This window comes from Podarcis liolepis (genome assembly GCF_965112155.1).
Source record: "Podarcis liolepis genome assembly, chromosome: 9".
Lineage (NCBI taxonomy): Eukaryota > Metazoa > Chordata > Lepidosauria > Squamata > Lacertidae > Podarcis > Podarcis liolepis.
The window spans coordinates 16758849-16779402 of NC_139564.1; the positions used below are offsets into that span (position 1 = coordinate 16758849).

The window sequence follows — 20554 nt, forward strand, 5'->3', positions numbered from 1 at the left end:
GTTCTCCAACTGGAGCACTTGCAGGCCAGTGTTTTCCAGTTGTTTGTTTTTATACTACATTTTTTTATATTTGCCTTGAGACAGCCTTTAAACCTCTTTTGTTAACCACCGGCATTACGCTTTCCATTTTTAAGTTTGGAATAGAGTAATTGTTTGGAAGACGAGCATCAGGCATCCACACAACATGACCAGTCCAACGAAGTTGATGTTGAAGAATCATTGCTTCAACACTGGTGATCTTTGCTTCATCCAGTACACTGATATTAGTTCGCCTGTCTTCCCAAGTGATGTGTAAGATTTTTCAGAGACACCGTTGATGGAATCTTTTGAGAAGTTGGAAATGGCGTTTGTAAGTAGTCCATGTTTCACAAGCATACAGTAAGGTTGGTAGTACAATAGCTTTGCAAACAAGCATTTTGGTTTCCCTGCGAATGACCCTAACCACTACACCACACTGGCTGTCCAAAAAGACATGGGGCTTTTCAAGTGGTCATCTGTCTGTGTGGGAGCTTCAACCAAAGAGCCTGCAGGATAGTTCAGTAGGTAGAGCACAAGACTCTCAATCTTGGGGTTGGGGGTTCGAGCCCCTTGTTGGGCAAAAAAGATTCCTGCACTGCAGGGGGTTGGACTAGATGACTCTTGTGGTCTCTTCCAACTGTACAATTTTATTATTACCAGACAAGTAATTACGCTTGCTTTTTTCTGCACTCTAGAACTGAACAACTGGTGCAACTCGGAAATTATGGATGTCAGACCTCTCTCAAAGAGGAAAAAGGGGGAAGCTAGTGTTTCCACACACTTTGATCATAAATGCATCCTCAACAAGCAGCACTAAATTACACTCATCCTTTCCGGAATAAATTTGACGCTGAAGCATTTGCGGGCCTTTTTTTGGCACACTCCAGCAACAACTGGATTGCTGCTATGGCATGAGAGGAGCTGTTGATCTCGACAACCTCAGCTAATTGGCCATTCACGCCGGTAGAAAGTCAGCCACGGCCGTCCTCGTTAAAACAGAAAGCCATTCGAGCACCAGGCGCTCCAAACATCTAAACACGGCTTTGGCGGATGGCCCTTGATGAGGGGAAGGAATAAGAACTCAGGCGGGGAGGAGGAGGGTTCGTCTTGCGCCTGTCTGTGGGAAGTGTTTACGAGAGCGCACTCTGAGAGACACGCATGGCAGGCATCTTTAAGCCAATCCGACTGAACTGATCAAAGTCCTCAGGCAGCCGACAAAAGCAGTCAAAGGGGCAAACGCAGAAACAAAAGCTGCAGAGTATGGGAGTGGAACAACTGCAATACAATACAACCTTATTAGAGTTTTGAGTTTTCTCTTACATGGGGTGGGGGTGAGGACTAAGGCTGCCTCTGCATGGTAGTTTATCCCATTTCCCCGACATTTGCCTCACTGTTAATTTCCGTATTCTTTTTTGAGATTTCACATGACATAAAAGTCACATCTATATTCCACTATAATGGAATAAAGTGCATGGTTGTTGTTGTTGTTGTTGTTGTTGTTGTTGTTGTTGTTGTTGTAATTTATCTAATGCCCTATACCCAGGGGTCTCAGGGCAGCTCACAGAATAAAATCAAGATAGAAAACTATAACATACCTAATAAAAATAAAAATAACAACCCAACAGCCCCCACACACACCCGCAACACACAAAAACACATTTTAAAAGGGCTTGGGATGTAAATCGAATCAACCAAGGGCCTGGTTAAAAAGGAACATTTTTTTGCCTGGTGCCTAAAGGTGTATAATGAAGGCGCCAGGTGAACTTTGCCAGTGTTCATTTCCACGTTATTTGATTCCCGCCCGCCCCCCCCACAAATCCATTTGTAGCCTTTTTAAACTGGAAAATTGCAGGAGTAAGGTGGTGAAACCAGCTCTGTAAGGGTGGTATACCAGCTCTGCCTTGACAGCGGGAGGTAGAAATGCTTTTGAATACCAGTTGCCGGAAATCCCAGGTAAGGAGGGTCCTCTTGCGTTTGGGTGCTGCTTGCAGCTTTCCCCACAGTCATCTGGCTGGCCACTGGCCTGATCCAGCAGATTCTTCTTATGTTCTTAAAGTACAAGTTAATTTCCAAAACCATAATCAATACAGAATGGCTCAACAGAAGAGTAAGCAGTCAATCAACATCCCAAAAAGCCTGGGTGAGAAGGTAAGCCTCAGCATGCCTCCTAAGCATATACAGAGCTGGCACCAGGCACAAACCTAAAGATAGGGAGTTTTGGGGTCTGGGTGACACAGCAGAAAAGGCCCTGTCACATGCCAGCACCTCCGAGGGCAATGCAATTGCTAGGAAAGTCTCCCCTGCTGATCAGAGTGGTGCATGCTGTAGTTCTCTTCCGCTTGGACTACTGCAATGCACTCTATGTGGGGCTACCTTTGAAGGTGACCCAGAAACTACAACTAATCCAGAATGCTGCAGCTAGATTGGTGACTGGGAGTGGCCGCCGAGACCATATAACACCAGTCCTGAAAGACCTACATTGGCTCCCAGTATGTTTCCAAGCACAATTCAAAGTGTTGGTGCTGACCTTTAAAGCCTTAAACGGCCTCGGTCCTGTATAACTGAAGGAGCGTCTCCACCCCCATCATTCAGCCCGGACACTGAGGTCCAGCTCCGAGGGCCTTCTGGCAGTTCCGGGCCTTCTCGGTGGTGGCGCCTGCCCTGTGGAACGCTCTCCCATCAGATGTCAAGGAAATAAACAACTATCCGACTTTTAGAAGACATCTGAAGGCAGCCCTGTTTAGGGAGGTTTTTAATGTTTGGTGTTTTTAATATTCTGTTGGGAGCCGCTCAGAGTGGCTGAGGAAACCCAGCCAGATGGGCAGGGTATACATAAATTATTATTATTATTATTATTATTATTATTATTATTATTATTACTCCTGGGCCAGCCAGTATAGGGGGAGAGAATTTCTGAATTGTGACTGGAAGTAGGCAGCCAGTACACCATCCTTGTCTTTCCTCCTTTAAACAAAATTAGTTTGTCCAAAAAATGTGCACATTTAAAGCATATCCTTTCCTTCAAATAATTCTGGCCACTGTAGCTTACCACTCACACTTGCCCCGTACCTAGAAAGCATGGATCCAAGCAGTTTTCTACTTCACACATTGGCACATGATCCCAATGCATTGCACACGACCCTCTCCCTGGAGAGTAGATGCAACCCCCTCCCTAGGGATCTATAGCCTTCCCATTCTGCTAATCTTTGAAATCAGCTGAATGGGAAGAGTGAAGGTCTATGTGCAAAAGCCATAATTAAAATGTCACCTGTTTGGTGATGGTTTGTGTCTGCTCTCTGCGCATATGCTTGACAATGACATGCTATCTTTAGAAAGGAGACGATTCTGCAAATCAAAACAAAACAAAGCGTAAACACCAACGCCTGGAGGAGGGAGGGCTCCCTTATGGACGGAATGAAGGATTGATAGAAAAGCTGCTTAAAAAGCAAAGTTATTAAAGCCCAAGATAATTCATGAGACAATTATAGCCAGAAGCCCCCTGCTGCATGGTGACAGCAAGCTGGAAAAAGTAAAACCAAGTACTGGTGACCCAATGGCCTCCCTTCCCCTAGAAATGCCTTGCACTATTATGCTTTGGGTGGCTCTATTTGCATTTTTCATTTGCTTCCCATCAGGATTCCTGTAGAGATCAATAAATACATTACGTGCCGGGAGGGAAAGCACTGGATTCTAGCTTGGGTGGTGTGTTTTGTGTGAGTGAGTTCCCCCCGCCCCACCACCCAGCTTTCGAAAACCTGTTCAGAAAGAGAAGTAGGAGAAGCTTGTAAGGCAAGAGCATTGTGGCTGGAAGAAAGAATAATCAGGACTTGGCTATGGTTTGAATTCTTCGTGAAAAGAGGATTTGGTAAGGGTGAAAGAAGTGAAGGAGATCACCAGTTCGCCATACAGCGGAAACAAAAGTTCTTAGCTTCTGGCAATTTCGCTTTCTTTCCAGGAAGCTAAAGCAACACATAAGGAGAAAACACAGTGGTCGGATCTGTGTTTTGTATACAGAAGATTCCAGATTTAGTCTCCGAAATCTCCAAGCTTGAGGATGGAGGTAGCAAGACCAGAAAGATGTGTGACTGGAAATGTCTCACTGGACTGATTGAACAGTCCTAAACTAAATGGACCATTGGTTTGACTTGGTAATACAAGGCGGTATCATGCCTTTATACTGTTCTTGACATGGATTGTCTGGCTGTCTTCGGCAACATAGCCGCAGATTCAGGATTTTACGCAAGGAGTAGATGGACCAAAAAAAGCTGGGTCATTGTGGTAGAGCAATAACTGTGGTAGAGCAATAGCTTTACATACAGAAAGTTACAGGTTCAATCCCTGGTAGGGCTGAGAATGTTCCCGGCCTGAAACCTTGGGAAGCCACTGTGACATGCTGGAGGTGAAATAGTTAAACAGGTTACCCTATCAGAACCCAGAGGGGGTGGAGTCAGAGGGACTATAAAACCAGCTGGAGGGGGAGTTTGTGGGGGAGTTCGTTGGGAGTTGGGTGGTTGGTTGGAGTGGGAGTGAATTGGGATAGAGTCTGTGGGTAGGTTGAGTTAGTGTAGCAAAATAGGCTGAGTCAGGAACAGTTAGGGGCTAGGCAGACAAGTAAATATCGGAGAGGTGGTTTAGTGAGTGAGAGCAGGTAGCGAAAGTTATAGGACTGGATAGGCACCCCATGATTGTAATTGACTGATACTGTTTGTGAAACCACACGCTTGTTAAACTGCAATAAATAAACAAAAGTTTATGTTTCAATTTAACCCTGAGTGGACTCAGTATTGTCCCAGGTAGGGCCTGGGTGGCGGTCACAAGAAATAAAGTGGTGGCACAGAGATCAATAGACGGTGAAATGTCCGAGGACCCAGTGTGATCGCCACAGCCACTGTCAGTCGGTGTAGACAAGACTGAGTTAGATTGACTAACGGTACAAGGCAGCTTCTTATCAGAAGATTGGGAGTGAAGGGTCATCGATGTGCAGATGACACCCCATTCGATGTGCAGATGACACCCCATTCGCTCTCTGAATTGGGACAGGCGGTTGAAGTGTCGAACTGGTGCTTGGAAATGGTGATGGGCTGGATGTGGGCCAATAAACAACTCAGGCTCCAAATATGTGAAAGACATCACCTTTCCTAAAGAACCCGTCAGGTGTTAAGACTGGCAGAGGAGTTTCACCACTCTTAGAATCCCCAGGGAGGGGGTGGCTGAGGTATCCTCTGTGGCAATCCCCAAGTTATGGAACTCCCACCCCACAGAGGTGTATCTGACATCTTCACTATACGGCTTTTAGCAAAGGGAGAAGACTCACCATTTTACCCTGGCCTGTGACTGCTGAAATGTGTGTGGTTTAAGTCCATCCTAGTCCCGTGACTGATTTGTGGGAGAGAGAGGGGTTTGGTTTGTGAACCAGCCTGAGATCTGCAAATGATGAAGAAGAAAAGTTTGGATTTGATATCCCGCTTTACCACTACCCTAAGGAGTCTCAAAGCGGCGAACAGTCTCCTTTTCCCTTCCTCCCCCACAACAAACACTCTGTGAGGTGAGTGAGGCTGAGAAACTTCAGAGAAGTGTGACTAGCCCAAGGTCACCCAGCAGCTGCATGTGGAGGAACGGGGAAGCGAACCCAGTTCACCAGATTACAAGCCCGCCTCTCTTAACCGCTACACCACACTGGCAGGTATACAAATTTAATAAATAAAACTGGTATTAATGTTGACTTTTAAATTGTTGTAGCACTCCCTGAGACCTTTTACATCCTATGTCCCATGCCACAAAAATTCACCGCCCACCGATAAATAAAATAGATCGGGGATGAAAGATGCAGGAGAGAATGTCGATGTGATTCTGAAGTGGTTTCATTGCATTCTGCTGCCGCAGCTATTTTGTTTAAGTGTGTGTGTGTACTCCATTGCAAGGCTCACAATGATCAGAGGGAGATGACAACATTGAAAATAAATTCTGATAGAATAATCTCCTTTGTTTATCCAGTTGCCTTTAAAGGGGTGGGGGGGGAAATGCCTCTGTACAGGTAGGAAATGCAAAACAGAGACCTGCAGGTCAGCTATTCTTCACATCTTAGAATCACGACATTTTCTCCAAAGAGCATCTTCTGACACAATGCTTTCAGGTCAGATAAGAATGGCAACCTGTGTCAGTCAAAATCTTGCAAGGCTCAGAAAATCCCAACTGTTTATCTCCCCCCACCCTCCACTTCTCTTTTGTTCCTGCGCTCATAGCGTGAAAGAAGCAGTAACTTTTCATTTTCTTTGCAGAGAAGAACAAATGCAGCACTCCAAAGTGAGATATCCATTTGAAAACGCTTCTTACTTAAACAATAGCCAGCGCTTTTGCTGAATTTAATTTTTCTTTAGGTTTCAACATCACCATATAAAAATATCCTCCTAGCACTGACTTTGCTTTCAAACAACTTCTTTTAATGTGAATTCTTGTGACTGAAAGGTGGGATCAAGACACTTTGAAATTCAAGCTTGTTTTCTAAAGTCGTCACCTCAAGCTGCATGGAGTTGCTGTTAGAGACTTTTAGAAAAGGCATGTAGGAGCATTGTAAAAATGACAAGCCGCCTCTTTTTAAAGACTTTGGTTGCAATCTTGTGGCATAGCCACTTACCTGGGAATAAGCCCTGTTGATTTCACAATGGAGTAAACATGTACAGTGGTGCCTCGCAAGACGAAATTAATTCGTTCCGCAAGTTTTTTCTTCTTGCGAGTTTTTCGTCTTGCAAAGCACGGTTTCCCATAGGAATGCATTGAAAATCAATTAATGCGTTCCTATGGAAACCGCTTGCCAGGCTGACGGTGCGGAGAAGGGCTTTTCTCCCCACCGCAAGCCTTCAGGACAGGTACGGGAACAGAGGGGAAGGGGCGCAGCGCTTCTCCTCTGTTCCCGGGGCTTGCGGTGGGAGGAGGGTTTTTCCTCTCCACCGCCAACATTCAGAACAGCATTCTGAATGTTGACGGTGGGAAGGAAAACCCTCTTCCCACCGCAAGTCTTCAGGACAGCCATCCGAAGGCTGGCACGGGGAGAAGGGCTTTTCTCCCCACCGCCAGCCTTCGGAGCAGCCTTCCGAAGGCTGGCGCGGGGAGAAGGGCTTTCCGCCCCACCGCCAGCCTTCGGAGCAGCCTTCCGAAGGCTGGCGCGGGGAGAAGGGCTTTCCGCCCCACCGCCAGCCTTCGGAGGAGGTCCGAGGACAGTGGGGAAGACGCGCTGCGCTTCCCCACTGTCCCGGAGATTTCCCTATGGGCTTTCGTCTTGCGAAGGAAGCCCATAGGGAAATTCGTTTTGTGAAGCGCCTCCAAAACGGAAAACCCTTTCGTCTAGCGGGTTTTCCGTCTTGCGAGGCGTACGTCTTGCGGGGCACCACTGTATAAGGTTCTGCTGTGAAGCAACAACTGCAGAAATAGATGTTGCCTTCATTGTCCCTCTTGAATGGGTGGGTAGTGTGTTGCTGTGTAGCCCTGTCCTTCAATCTCAGCTTTGGCCCCTCACACACCCTTGAACCCAATTCACCTCTTAGCTATATACAGCGGCAGCTGCAAAAACTGCCACACTTTCAGGCTCCACCTCCCAGTGGTAGGATATTCAAACGGTGAAGGATGTAACCACACAACCACACAATCTTTGTGCATTCAAAAGAACATGCATGGGCACAAACCCTGTAGGGGGGAATGGGTGCCCTGGCTCCCAATCATGTCTTTGCATGCCCCATAGCCATCTATGCCATCCTTCTCACACTGAGTCGGAGTGTCTGAAGGAGGCTTCTAACCATGTTCGGCTGGATGCACTTAGAAGCATCTTTGTAAACAAGAGCCCTGATAAACCAGGTTTCCTGATCCAGAAGCTGTTCTAAACCAAATGTGGACAGGAGCTTCTTCAGAAGAAGCTCAATGGAGGGAGGTTGGAGTGAAGTGCATGGAGATGTTGAGAACAGGACGGTCATGCACATTTTTTGGGGTTCATGAATTGGGCTGGAGTTATCAGCCCATTGCATATGGTGCAATGGCAAGCTAAGGAGCTCCTCAATGTGGAAGTGGGTTTTTGGAAGCTACCATGTCACCTAGATAGATTATGAATTGTGCACCTTTCCTTCATTATTTGAGCTATTGTAAAAAATGTTGAAGGGACACAGGTGGCACTGTGGGTTAAACCACAGAGCATAGGGCTTGCCAATTGGAAGGTCGGAGGTTTGAATCTCCACAACGGGGTGAGCTCCCGTTGCTCAGTCCCTGCTCCTGCCAACCTAGCAGTTCGAAAGCATGTCAAAGTGCAAGTAGAAAAATAGGTACCGCTCTGGTGGGAAGGTAAACGGCGTTTCCATGCACTGCTCTGGTTCGCCAGAAGCGGCTTAGTCATGCTGGCCACATGACCCGGAAGCTGTACGCCGGCTCCCTCAGCCAATAAAGTGAGATGAGCGCCGCAACCCAGAGTCATTTGTGACTGGACCTAATTGTCAGGGGTCCCTTTACCTTTACCTAAAAAATGTTGAAGAAGGGGTTGTCGCTCAGAACTTTACTCCCTACCATCTCCAGCTCAAAACTCCAGCTGAGAATCGACTTGCAAAACCAAAAACTGCTTTGACCTTGTATACCAACAAATGGAAAAGAGCGGGAGGTAGAGAAGGGCCTCCCACAAAGGACTTGAAAGCCAAGGCAGGACAACAGAAGAGCACTGAGGTTGCCAATGCAAGTTCCATTGAACTCAATGGGGGTTGCTTCTGAGTCAACATCCACAGAAACGCACCACAAACTGATTCATTTGCTGGTTTCAGCTGATTAATGACCGCAGCTTGAAAATAAATAAAAAAGATATGGTGTGCATTAAATCATGTCTCGTGAACATACACAGTATAGTGATGTTATTATTTTTATCTGCACAACTGATTTTAAAATCACACTGATTTTAAATTATAGAATTGGGAGAGGAACTCTGATTTATGCCCCTGCCAAACTCATGAACTCTGGGCTGATACCTATCCAGTTTTTCAAGAAAACCATTCAAGAAAAGGGGTTCCGAAGCCTTAAAAATCCCCCCTCCATCCCTGCAAGCTACTAAATTCCAGCTACTGAATCTATTTGTATTCAGCTACTGATTTGTTTATACATAAGTATGTCTTACATTGAACATGTTTTAGAAAAAGATTAATGGCTTGACATTTCACATGTTTCTGTGAGCTAATGTGTCTTAAACTGCGTAATTGTCCTTTTCCGTAATTATATCACAACTCTGACCATCAATTTTTCAGGGGGAAATGTCTTTGCAGATGTAGCTTTTCTGAATAGCCATGCTGATCTTTCTCCTTTTTCTTGCATCTATTATTTAAAACAGTGCCACTTTTGTATGTCTCTCTGTGTTGTGTGTGTGTGTTGGGGGATGTTAAAAAGAGCATCCACGTGTTCCATATCTTAATTCAGAGCCTTTTCAAAAATAAAACCTGTGTCTACTGAAGAAGGAATTGTTGTGTTCAGTTTTAATAAGTGTCAAGCACCACGGCTACCCTACAGTATATTACTAAAAGAACCAATTACATGCCATTGACTCCTTTCATGCTACAGTTTACCTTGATCAGAAACTGATGACTTGCCTACTGCAGACAGGAGAAGAAAGGAAAAGCAAAAACTCCTTTTGAAATAATCCTCATTGATTTCTTCTCTAATAACCATCCATTTATTGCTCAACTCGATTCCTCCATCCTCCTTCCATGTGCATATAGGGAACGAGAATATATTCATATCCTAGTTTGATCCTTCTGTGTTGTGAACCTATACGCCCTCCCCCTCCACCCTGCATGCTTTCATGCTGACCTTGGAGCAGGGCTGAGTTAATGATACAGCGCAGTCTTGAAATTAGCCACTTGCCCAAGGCAAGTAGCAATTCCTTCCAGGTGAGTAGCTTGTCAAACTCATTTGGCACACAGGTATGTGCAAGCTGGCCTTGATACACGCATGCGCTGCTGTTCACTTTCTCTCTCTCTCTCTCCATGCTGCCCTTGGGTGACCTCATCAAATCCCATGGTTTCCAGTAGCCCCACCCCCGCCCTGCTCCCATTCATATGAGCAGAGTTTGCACAGAGTTGGCCCAAGGACTTCATCAATCAAATGACTTCCTTGATTTATTAACATGTATTTTAGAGGGACGCGGGTGGCACTGTGGGCTAAACCACAGAGCCTAGGGCTTTCCGATCAGAAGGTTGGCGGTCCGAATCCCCGCGACGGGGGGAGCTCCCGTTGTTCGGTCCCTGCTCCTGCCAACCTAGCAGTTCGAAAGCACATCAAAGTGCAAGTAGATAAATAGGTACCACTCAGGCGGGAAGGTAAACGGCATTTCCGTGCGCTGCTGTGGTTTGCCAGAAGCGGCTTAGTCATGCTGGCCACATGACCCGGAAGCTGTACCCCGGTTCCCTCGGCCAATAAAGCGAGATGAGTGCCGCAACGCCAGGGTCGGCCACGACTGGACCAAATGGTCAGGGGTCTCTTTACCTTTATATACACATACAGTGGTACCTCGGGTTACATACGCTTCAGGTTACAGACGCTTCAGGTTACAGACTCCGTTAACCCAGAAATAGTACCTCGGGTTAAGAACTTTGCTTCAGGATGAGAACAGAAATCGTGCTCAGGCGGCACGACAGCAGCAGGAGGCCCCATTAGCTAAAGTGGTACCTCAGGTAAAGAACAGTTTCAGGTTAAGAACGTACCTCCGGAACGAATTAAGTACTTAACCTGAGGTACCACTGTATATATATAATGTCCAGTAGCACCTTAGAGACCAACTAAGTTTGTTCTTGGTATAAGCTTTTGTGGGTATCTGAAGAAGCGTGCATGCACATGAAAGTTTATACCAAGAACAAACTTCGTTGGTCTCTAAGGTGCTACTGGACATTTTTTTAATTTTTTAATATATATTTCTAGCAGTTATGAGAGCCTTTGCACCCCCAAACTCCAGATCTATAACAATATGATGCATACGACAATGCCATATTCTAAGTCTGACCTCCAGTCTCTCTAGCTCTGTATTGTTATGCATTGGCTGGCAGAAGCTGTGTGGGGTTTCAGGCAGGAGTGTCTCCCAGCCCTGCCTGGAGATGTCAAGGACTGAACTCTGCATCCAAGGCAGAAGCTCTTTGCCTGAGCTATGGCCCTTCCCTAAATGACATCACTCCTCTCACCTAAGGATGCAGAGTGGGGATGGGTCAGTACACAGTGTTTATCAGGACACAGAGGTAAATTTTACTAGATGTAATGCAGAGGGAGGAGCTCAATATTTGAAATACTGTTTGGGGCACATTTCTTGCAGTAATTAGTTCTGCCTTAATTACCTTTTTCCCCCCCCTCTCTCCTAGGTGGCTGATAACAGCATTTATTTGGCTCTGCTAATATGAAATACTTACTAATTCAATTGCCCACTTCATTTATTAATGTATCTGTATTCCTCAGTTATCTCTCTTCTGCTTTTCTGTTATTGCTGTCATCCTTATTAGCTGGCAATAAGTCATTAGGCATCTCCTCCTCCTCTCTCTTCCCCTCCTCTTGCAAGCTGTTACCCATTTGCTATGTTTATTTTCAATCCCTTCAATTTGCTCCACTTTTCCAATAGTTTTTTTTTCCTTTCAAATTATGGTATGATACAAGATGGCAGTGTTGTTTTTAGGTGTGTGGGTGTGTGGGTGTTTTTTTAAAAAAATCCCCCATTCCCCGCATAGCAGTGCATTCTTTTATTTTTATTTATTTGGACACCTCTTAAGATATCGTAACCAAATTTTGCATGATGGTTCCGAGATCAAGGAGCAGGCTTCAGACTATGTTCAGATACAATTAGGGACCTTTTGAATGGTGGGCTGAACCTTTCCAAACTGCACTGATGGTTTCTGGCACCAAGGAGCAGGTTTCGGTCTATGTTCAGATGCAATTGGGCGCCATTTTGAATCAAGATGGTGGACCGAACCTTTCAAAAATTTTAACCACCAATTTCTAATGATGATGATGATGATGATAATATTTCTACCCCGCCCATCTGGCTGGGTTTCCTCAGCCACTCTGGGCGGCTTCCAACAAAAGATTTAAAATATACATTAAAACATCAGTCATTATAGAATCATAGAATCATAGAATCATAGAGTAGGAAGAGACCACAAGGGCCATCGAGTCCAACCCCCTGCCAAGCAGGAAACACCATCAGAGCACTCCTGACATATGGTTGTCAAGCCTCTGCTTAAAGACCTCCAAAGAAGGAGACTCCACTACACTCCTTGGCAGCAAATTCCACTGTCGAACAGCTCTTACTGTCAGGAAGTTCTTCCTAATGTTTAGGTGGAATCTTCTTTCTTGTAGTTTGGATCCATTGATCCGTGTCCGCTTCTCTGGAGCAGCAGAAAACAACCTTTCTCCCTCCTCTATGTGACATCCTTTTATATATTTGAACATGGCTATCATATCACCCCTTAACCTTCTCTTCTCCAGGCTAAACATGCCCAGCTCCCTTAGCCGTTCCTCATAAGGCATCGTTTCCAGGCCTTTGACCATTTTGGTTGCCCTCCTCTGGACACGTTCCAGTTTGTCAGTGTCCTTCTTGAATTGTGGTGCCCAGAACTGGACACAGTACTCCAGGTGAGGTCTGACCAGAGCAGAATACAGTGGCACTATTACTTCCCTTGATCTAGATGCTATGCTCCTATTGATGCAGCCCAGAATTGCATTGGCTTTTTTAGCTGCCGCATCACACTGTTGGCTCATGTCAAGTTTGTGGTCAACCAAGACTCCTAGATCCTTTTCACATGTACTGCTCTCAAGCCAGGTGTCACCCATCTTGTATTTGTGCCTCTCATTTTTTTTGCCCAAGTGCAATACTTTACATTTCTCCCTGTTAAAATTCATCTTGTTTGCTTTTGCCCAGTTCTCTAATCTGTCAAGGTCGTTTTGAAGTGTGATCCTGTCCTCTGGGGTGTTAGCCACCCCTCCCAGTTTGGTGTCATCTGCAAATTTGATCAGGATGCCCTTGAGTCCATCATCCAAGTTGTTGATAAAGATGTTGAATAAGACCGGGCCCAAGACAGAACCCTGTGGCACCCCACTAGTCACTCTTCTCCAGGATGAAGAGGAACCATTGATGAGCACACTTTGGGTTCGGTCAGTCAGCCAGTTACAAATCCACTGAGTGGTAGCATAGTCAAGACCGCATTTTACCAGCTTCTTTACAAGAATATCATGGGGCACCTTGTCAAATGCCTTGCTGAAATCAAGGTAGGCTACATCCACTGCGTTCCCTTCATCTACCAGGCTTGTAATTCTGTCAAAAAACGAGATCAGGTTAGTCTGACATGACTTATTTTTCAGAAATCCATGCTGACTGTTGGTGATCACAGCATTCCTTTCTAGGTGCTCACAGACTGTTTGCTTAATGATCTGCTCCAGAATCTTCCCTGGTATTGATGTCAGACTGACTGGGCGGTAATTATTTGGGTCCTCTCTTTTCCCCTTTTTGAAAATAGGGACAACATTTGCCCTCCTCCAGTCTTCCGGGACTTCGCCTGTTCTCCAGGAATTCTCAAAGATGACTGCCAGTGGTTCTGAGATCACCTCTGCCAGTTCTTTTAATACTCTTGGATGCAGTTCATCTGGCCCTGGAGACTTGAATACATCTAAACTAGCCAAGTATTCTTGTACTATCTCCTTAGTTATTCTGGGCTGTGTTTCCTCTGCTGAATCATTTGCTCCAAATTCTTCAGGTCGGGCATTGTTTTCTTTATCAGAGAAGACTGATGCAAAGAAGGCATTGAGGAGTTCAGCCCTTTCTGTGTCCCCTGTTTGCATTTCACCATCTTCTCCTCTGAGTGACCCCACTGTTTCTTTGTTCTTCCTTTTGCTACGAACATACCCATAAAAGCCTTTTTTGTTGCTTTTAACCTCTCTAGCAAGCCTGAGTTCATTCTGTGCTTTAGCTTTTCTGACTTTGTGTCTACACGTGCTGGCTATTTGTTTGAATTCCTCTTTGGTGGTTTCCCCCCTTTTCCATTTTTTGTACACATCCTTTTTTAATCTTAACTCAGTTAAAAGTTCTTTAGATAGCCACCCTGGCTTCTTTAAGCACCTTCCATGTTTCTGTCTCATTGGTATTGCCTGACGTTGTGCTTTTACTATCTCCCTCTTAACAAACTCCCAGCCATCATGAACTCCCTTTCCTTTTAGTATTACTGTCCATGGGATCTCACCCAGCACTTCCCTAAGTTTTATGAAGTCGGCTTTCTTAAAGTCAAGAAATTGAGTCCTAGTATGCTTGGCTGCTCCTTTCCGCTGTATAGTAAACTTCAGAAGAGCATGATCACTCGCGCCTAATGATCCTTCCACTTCTACCCCACTAACCAGGTCATCAACATTGGTTAGGACCAGATCTAAAATGGCTGTTCCTCTTGTTGCTTCTCCCACTTTCTGGACAATGAAGTTGTCTGCAAGTTAAAAACTTCTCTAAACAGGGCTGCCTTCAGATGTCTTCTAAAAGTCAGACAGTTGTTTATTTCTTTGACATCTGATGGGAGGGCGTTCCACAGGGCGGGCGCCACTACCGAGAAGGCCCTCTGCCTGGTTCCCTGTAACTTTGCTTCTCGCAGTGAGGGAACCGCCAGAAGGCCCTTGGAGCTGGACCTCAGTGTCCGGCTTGAACGATGGGGGTGGAGATGCTCCTTCAGGTTCAAAAGTTCACTGATTTTGTTGTTGTTGTTTCTTGGGATCCCTGAAGAAAAGTGGGCACAAGGCTGCTAGTTCTCTCTAATATCAACTGGCTGAACCAGAGGAAGTAAGTGATGCAACGCTGTCACTATACTATCAGACTGGAACAATTAACCAACCCAGATTGCGTCTCCTGGGTGGTGGTTGTTTTTACCGAGGCATTCCTTGTGGCCTCGTCAGTAAATGCGTGGCTGATTGTCTCCCCCCACCACCCCCAAACACTGAATCCTGATTGATGGTAGGTGTCAGGCAGACACAAGATACAGGAATGCTGCTGGTAAACCTCCCTCTAGGGAGTCTTCTCTCCACTGTTGCTAATTCCTTTCTACGACTGTGAGTGATCAGATTGAAACCCAGAAGGAAGACCTCCCTCAAAGGAAATCAGCTTCACCTTCTCTCTCATCTCATCTCAAGCCCGAGTGCCTACATTTGACTGTCTTCTTTTCACTCTGCCTTCTGCAGCCAAGTATAAGTATGTATCGTTGTTATAAGTCCTTTCCATCATTCATCCAAATCACAAGGTAATTTCATTTATCCTCCTTTCCAATCCCTTTTCCTTTGGCCTCATGCCTTTCAGATCATAAGCTTGAGCCAGGGACTGCCTTGTCTATATTTGCAAGGTACGCTGAAAGCCTTTTTTGGCTGAAGAGTGTGACACAAGTGCTTTAAATTAGTAAAAGGTAAAGGGACCCCTGACCATTAGGTCTACTCGTGGCCAACTCTGGGGTTGCGGTGCTCATCTCGCTTTATTGGCCGAGGGAGCCGGCGTGCAGCTTCCGGGTCATGTGGACAGCATGACTAAGCCGCTTCTGGTGAAGCAGAGCAGCACACAGAAACGCCGTTTACCTTCCCGCCGGAGTGGTACCTATTTATCTACTTGTCCTTTGACGTGCTTTCAAACTACTAGGTTGGCAGGAGCTGGGACCGAGCAATGGGATCTCACCCCATCGCAGGGATTCGAACCGCCGACCTTCTGATCGGCAAGTCCTAGGCTCTGTGGTTTAACCCACAGCATCACCCGTGTCCCCATTTAAATTAGTAAATAATAATAAAAAGGCAGGTGCAAGTCAAAGTCTGCAATCCTAGAGGTGCTCACTTGGGGTGAGTCCCATTGAAATCAATGATATAAAGGATCAGGCTGCATTATGCCAAGACAGGCCACTGGTTCATCTACCTCTTTAATGCCTACACTGACTGGCAGCAGCTTTCCAATATTTCAAGCTGGGGTCTCTGCCAGCCCTACTTGTAATTGGTACAGAATAAATCTGGGACCTTTTGCATGCAAAGCATGCACTCTGCTACTGAGCTATGACCTTTCCCCAAAATGCCACCTAATGGCCGCTGGAGAAATACAATTCTACCCACAGCTAGGATCCCTACTGCTGTGTAAAAGTCTCATAAATGTATAAGTCTTGCTGTGTATAAGTGTTTGTGCCACCACCATGGGCGTAACTGGGCATAACGTAACTGGGCACAACGTAAGCAGCTCCAAGATTTGCCTTCTTTCCACTTTTTGGTTGAATGTGTATCACTCAAAAGCAAACAGTTGCCAGAATTACTGGTTATAAAGGAAAAAATTGCAAAAAAGCAAGCACAAAGTCACACACACACACCTTTTTTTAAAAAAACAGCTCCCGCAAGTCAAAGAAAAGAAAATGGCACGGGAGAAATTGCAGCCATTTAAGCTTTGCATCCCCTGGAACTGTGTCAACCTGTTCAGAGTTGCATAATTACATGCCTTGCCTTTTTGCTGGCACCAGATTTGGGAGCATGATGCTTTAGAGCAGACCCGCATTCAGGAAGTTGTTGTCTCTAATGCCAGAGAGCAGAAGCCAAACAGGCGAGCTGCTGTCTTGCTGCTTTATGCAGCTCCCTTGCCAGGAATGACCTTTTCTATTCTAAACAATCTTCGTTTCTTTCCCCTCTCCCTTTTTACAAATGCTTCCACGCACTCCATGACTTATTACAATGGTCTGCACTGCCAATGCTTTGTGCAAGGTATAAATTAGGAATGAGCCTATTTCACTGCATCGCCTCCCATTCCTGTTCCGTGCATCCGCTCTGCTCCAGATTCCAATCCACCTGCCTTCTCATTTAATTTGGATAATTTATTTGGGAACTGATGCAGGTGCAATTTGCTACTGTTTTGTATTTGTCTATCTCTCTCCCACCGCCCCTTAGTTTTCTGGTTACTGGTATGCTCCAAAGCATATGCACACAGACTGACTCACACAGCACACAAAAAGGGATCTCACTGCTGCAATTGTATGGTCACACTGAGATTCTTTTCTTTCGCACTGTGATTAAAACAATGTACATTATGTCCTGGTGTTCACAGTTCCTGAAAATGCAGCAACACATGCCCTAGCAACATCTAGATTAGACTGGATTACTGCAATGACCTCTATATGGAACAACTTCTAAATGGAGTCTTCAGAAACTACAGTTTGGCCCAGAATGTGATAGCAGGGATTATAGTGGACAGTCACCATCACTCATGGGATCTTATTGTAGTTGACCAGCAACACGTCTTTGTCTGTCTACTCCATGAGACGTCCGGAGGGTGGGAACATAAGAATGGGCCTTTTCTGTGGTGGTTCCCCATTTGTGGAATGCTCTCCCCAGGGAAGCTCCATATGCGTCAGGCAAAAATGTTCCTCTATAACCAGGGGGATACTGTAGATAGTTTTCACTCAGGTCCACATATCCAAATAAGGGATTGAAAGTGACATTCAGTGATTGGATAGTTACAGAAAGTTGTTACAGTTGCATTGTACTGGAGCTCTATATAAGCAGGCTGGCTGAACCCGTCAGTTCAGTTCTGTTCTGGCCTGTGAATAAACAAGAGCCATTTGAAGAATCGCTGTGTTGTCTGATATGTTTACCCACAACTTAACAGGTTCGTTCTGTATTTCAGATTCTTATTTTGTATTTTTATGCTGCCAACCACCTTGTGATCTTCAGATGAAGGGTGACGGTATATAAATTTAATAAATAAAAATAATAATAACAGCTGTGCTGCTTGTTAACTTGTTGCCAGGCAGTGCTTTTTTTCCCCTGGGGGTGTTCAAGGATATTCAGTACATACACCTTTTTTCTAGAAGAAAAGAACTGTTGCCAGGCACTAGACAAAGGGTTGGTTCTTAGGGTTTAAAGCCCTAACTTGATTGCTTGCGTCCTTCCATTCCAACCAGCTTGCTCAGCAAGATCTATTTGGGAAGCCTTTCTCTCTGCCCCACCTAAAGTGTGGAAGTGGTTGGGATGGGAAATAGGGAATTCTCAGTGGCTATACCATAGAACACTTTGCCCCATGGAACTCAGGTGCCTTCATCCGTGATTGACTTTTGGTGGCTTGCAAAAACTATTTTTTAAAAAAACTAGGGATGTCCCTGGAAAATAGGGACACTTGGAGGGTCCGCCATTGTGGCTAGTAGTCATTGTTATCACATTTTTAATTTGTGGTTCTTATATTGTTGCTATTGTGGTTGGATTTTGATACTGCAGTTTTAATTGATGCAAGCAATATTGTGCAATACAAGGGAGGGAGGTGTGTGTGTTGTTGTTTTTAAAGTTATATAAGTCATAAAGAAAGAAACCATTAGAAAGGCACTGAGAGCCGTGAGCAGAAAACTGCAACAAACCATGCATACCCAGGGATTTCAACCAAGTCCAGAAAACAAAAGCAGAAGACTGACAAGTTGTTGCATTGGTGCTGCTCCAGAAACAAGGTCAGACAAGTCAGAAACAAACCCCAGACTCCAGAGAAAAATTCAGATGGGGATAATTTCGTAAGAACCTTGTGTCAATAGCTCTGTGTCAACATATGAGGTTAATTGGCTTGCCGTTCCTGAATGGTAGGCTGGCACCCACCACTCAGCCTTGGGAGCCTTATAGGATGGGCAACTGCAACCAATATTAAGGCTCATGTGTCATTCACTGTTGCATGGAATTCTGATAGCCGCAGCTTGTCTCGCACTGGTTGGGAAACCTGCATTTGAGGAAATCACCCCTTCTACAATATTCAGGAGACTTGATTGTGTATCACTGTGAGGTCTGTGTGAACTGTAGGTGGGTTCCTACGAGGCAAGACACAGTGAGAACAGCAACAACCTTTATTGGACTAACAGAGCTGGACAACAGGGGCAAAGCAACTGCTTACATACATTTTTGAATGGGCCACTCCCACTCCCAATGTGATTGGCTGTCTAAACTTCCAAGCTGCGAATCATGACTCAGAGTTTAAGGGCCAATGGCAGAGGCCCAAATCCTGAAATGTTCTGTGATTGGGTATCATGTATCGAATCAGAACACAAGGGCTCAGAATCCTTAGTCCAGACTCGAGCTCAGGCAAACACAGACCACTGAAGACATCACACTGTGGTTCTTAGCTTACCTTGGCCTGCTTCTTTTTGCACATAAGAAAAACCTGCAGGATCAGGCCAGTGACTCATCTAGTCAATCTAGGAGTCTTGGTTGACCACAAACTTGACATGAGCCAACAGTGTGACGCGGCAGCTAAAAAAGCCAATGCAATTCTGGGCTGCATCAATAGGAGTATAGCATCTAGATCAAGGGAAGTAATAGTGCCACTGTATTCTGCTCTGGTCAGACCTCACCTGGAGTACTGTGTCCAGTTCTGGGCACCACAATTCAAGAAGGACACTGACAAACTGGAACGTGTCCAGAGGAGGGCAATCAAAATGGTCAAAGGCCTGGAAACGATGCCTTATGAGGAACGGCTAAGGGAGCTGGGCATGTTTAGCCTGGAGAAGAGGAGGTTAAGGGGTGATATGATAGCCATGTTCAAATATATGAAAGGATGTCACATAGAGGAGGGAGAAAGGTTGTTTTCTGCTGCTCCAGAGAAGCGGACACGGAGCAATGGATTCAAACTACAAGAAAGAAGATTCCACCTAAACATTAGGAAGAACTTCCTGACAGTAAGAGCTGTTCGACAGTGGAATTTGCTGCCAAGGAGTGTGGTGGAGTCTCCTACTTTGGAGGTCTTTAAGCAGAGGCTTGACAACCATATGTCAGGAGTGCTCTGATGGTGTTTCCTGCTTGGCAGGGGGTTGGACTCGATGGCCCTTGTGGTCTCTTCCAACTCTATGATTCTATGATTCTATGATTCTAGTCCAGCATCCTGTTCTCACAGTGGCCAACCAGAGGCCCGTGGGAACCCAACAATGAAGACATAAGAGGAACAGCACTTTTCCTGAGCTTTCCAGCAGCTGATGTTCATGCACAGTGCCTTCCAGACTGGAGGAAGGACATGCCCATCAGAATTAGTAGCCATTGATGGGCTTATCCTCTGTGCACCTTTGTTTCTGATTTCCCTCAGCCTTTGGGGGATTTTTCATTTGACCTTCCTACCTGGCCCAAACCTCTGCCCTTCTTTCTATCCATTCACCAGCTTCCTGCCCGCGTTTCTGTTGCACCCTCCTGCCTCCCCACCAGCCTGGATTAAACACAGTGGCTGTGTTTGATCGCCACTGTTGGAGGCGTCGTGCCTCTGAATACCAGTTTCTCAGGAATACAGAAGCAGGTGAGTGCCTTTGCACCCCTGTCCTGCTTGCAGGCATCCTATGGACATTTAGTTAGCCACTGTAAGAACAGGATGCCGGATTAGATAGTCCTTTGGCCAGATCCAGCAGGGCTCCTCTTGCGTTCTGCATCTGAGCCTATTTGACGCTGACGCCCCTGAACTTGCACACGCCATTCACATCGCAGCAGCTGGAGATACCAAAATGTTTGTCGCCATGGGAGGTCTCATTTCAGCTGAGCTCCGAAGCTA

At 45.6% G+C, this 20554-nt stretch overlaps 1 long non-coding RNA gene across 1 annotated transcript in view; it reads right to left on the minus strand.

Moving 5' to 3' along the window:
* The window catches only part of LOC310686045, a 92764-nt gene that overhangs the window by 20317 nt on the left and 51893 nt on the right, over positions 1-20554 (minus strand). Inside the window, exons 2-3 of the long non-coding RNA XR_014515676.1 lie at positions 5333-5442; positions 3287-3363 (exon numbers count right to left, since the gene is read on the minus strand). This is a non-coding gene — a long non-coding RNA (uncharacterized lncRNA). The remainder of the gene's footprint in view (positions 1-3286; positions 3364-5332; positions 5443-20554) is intronic.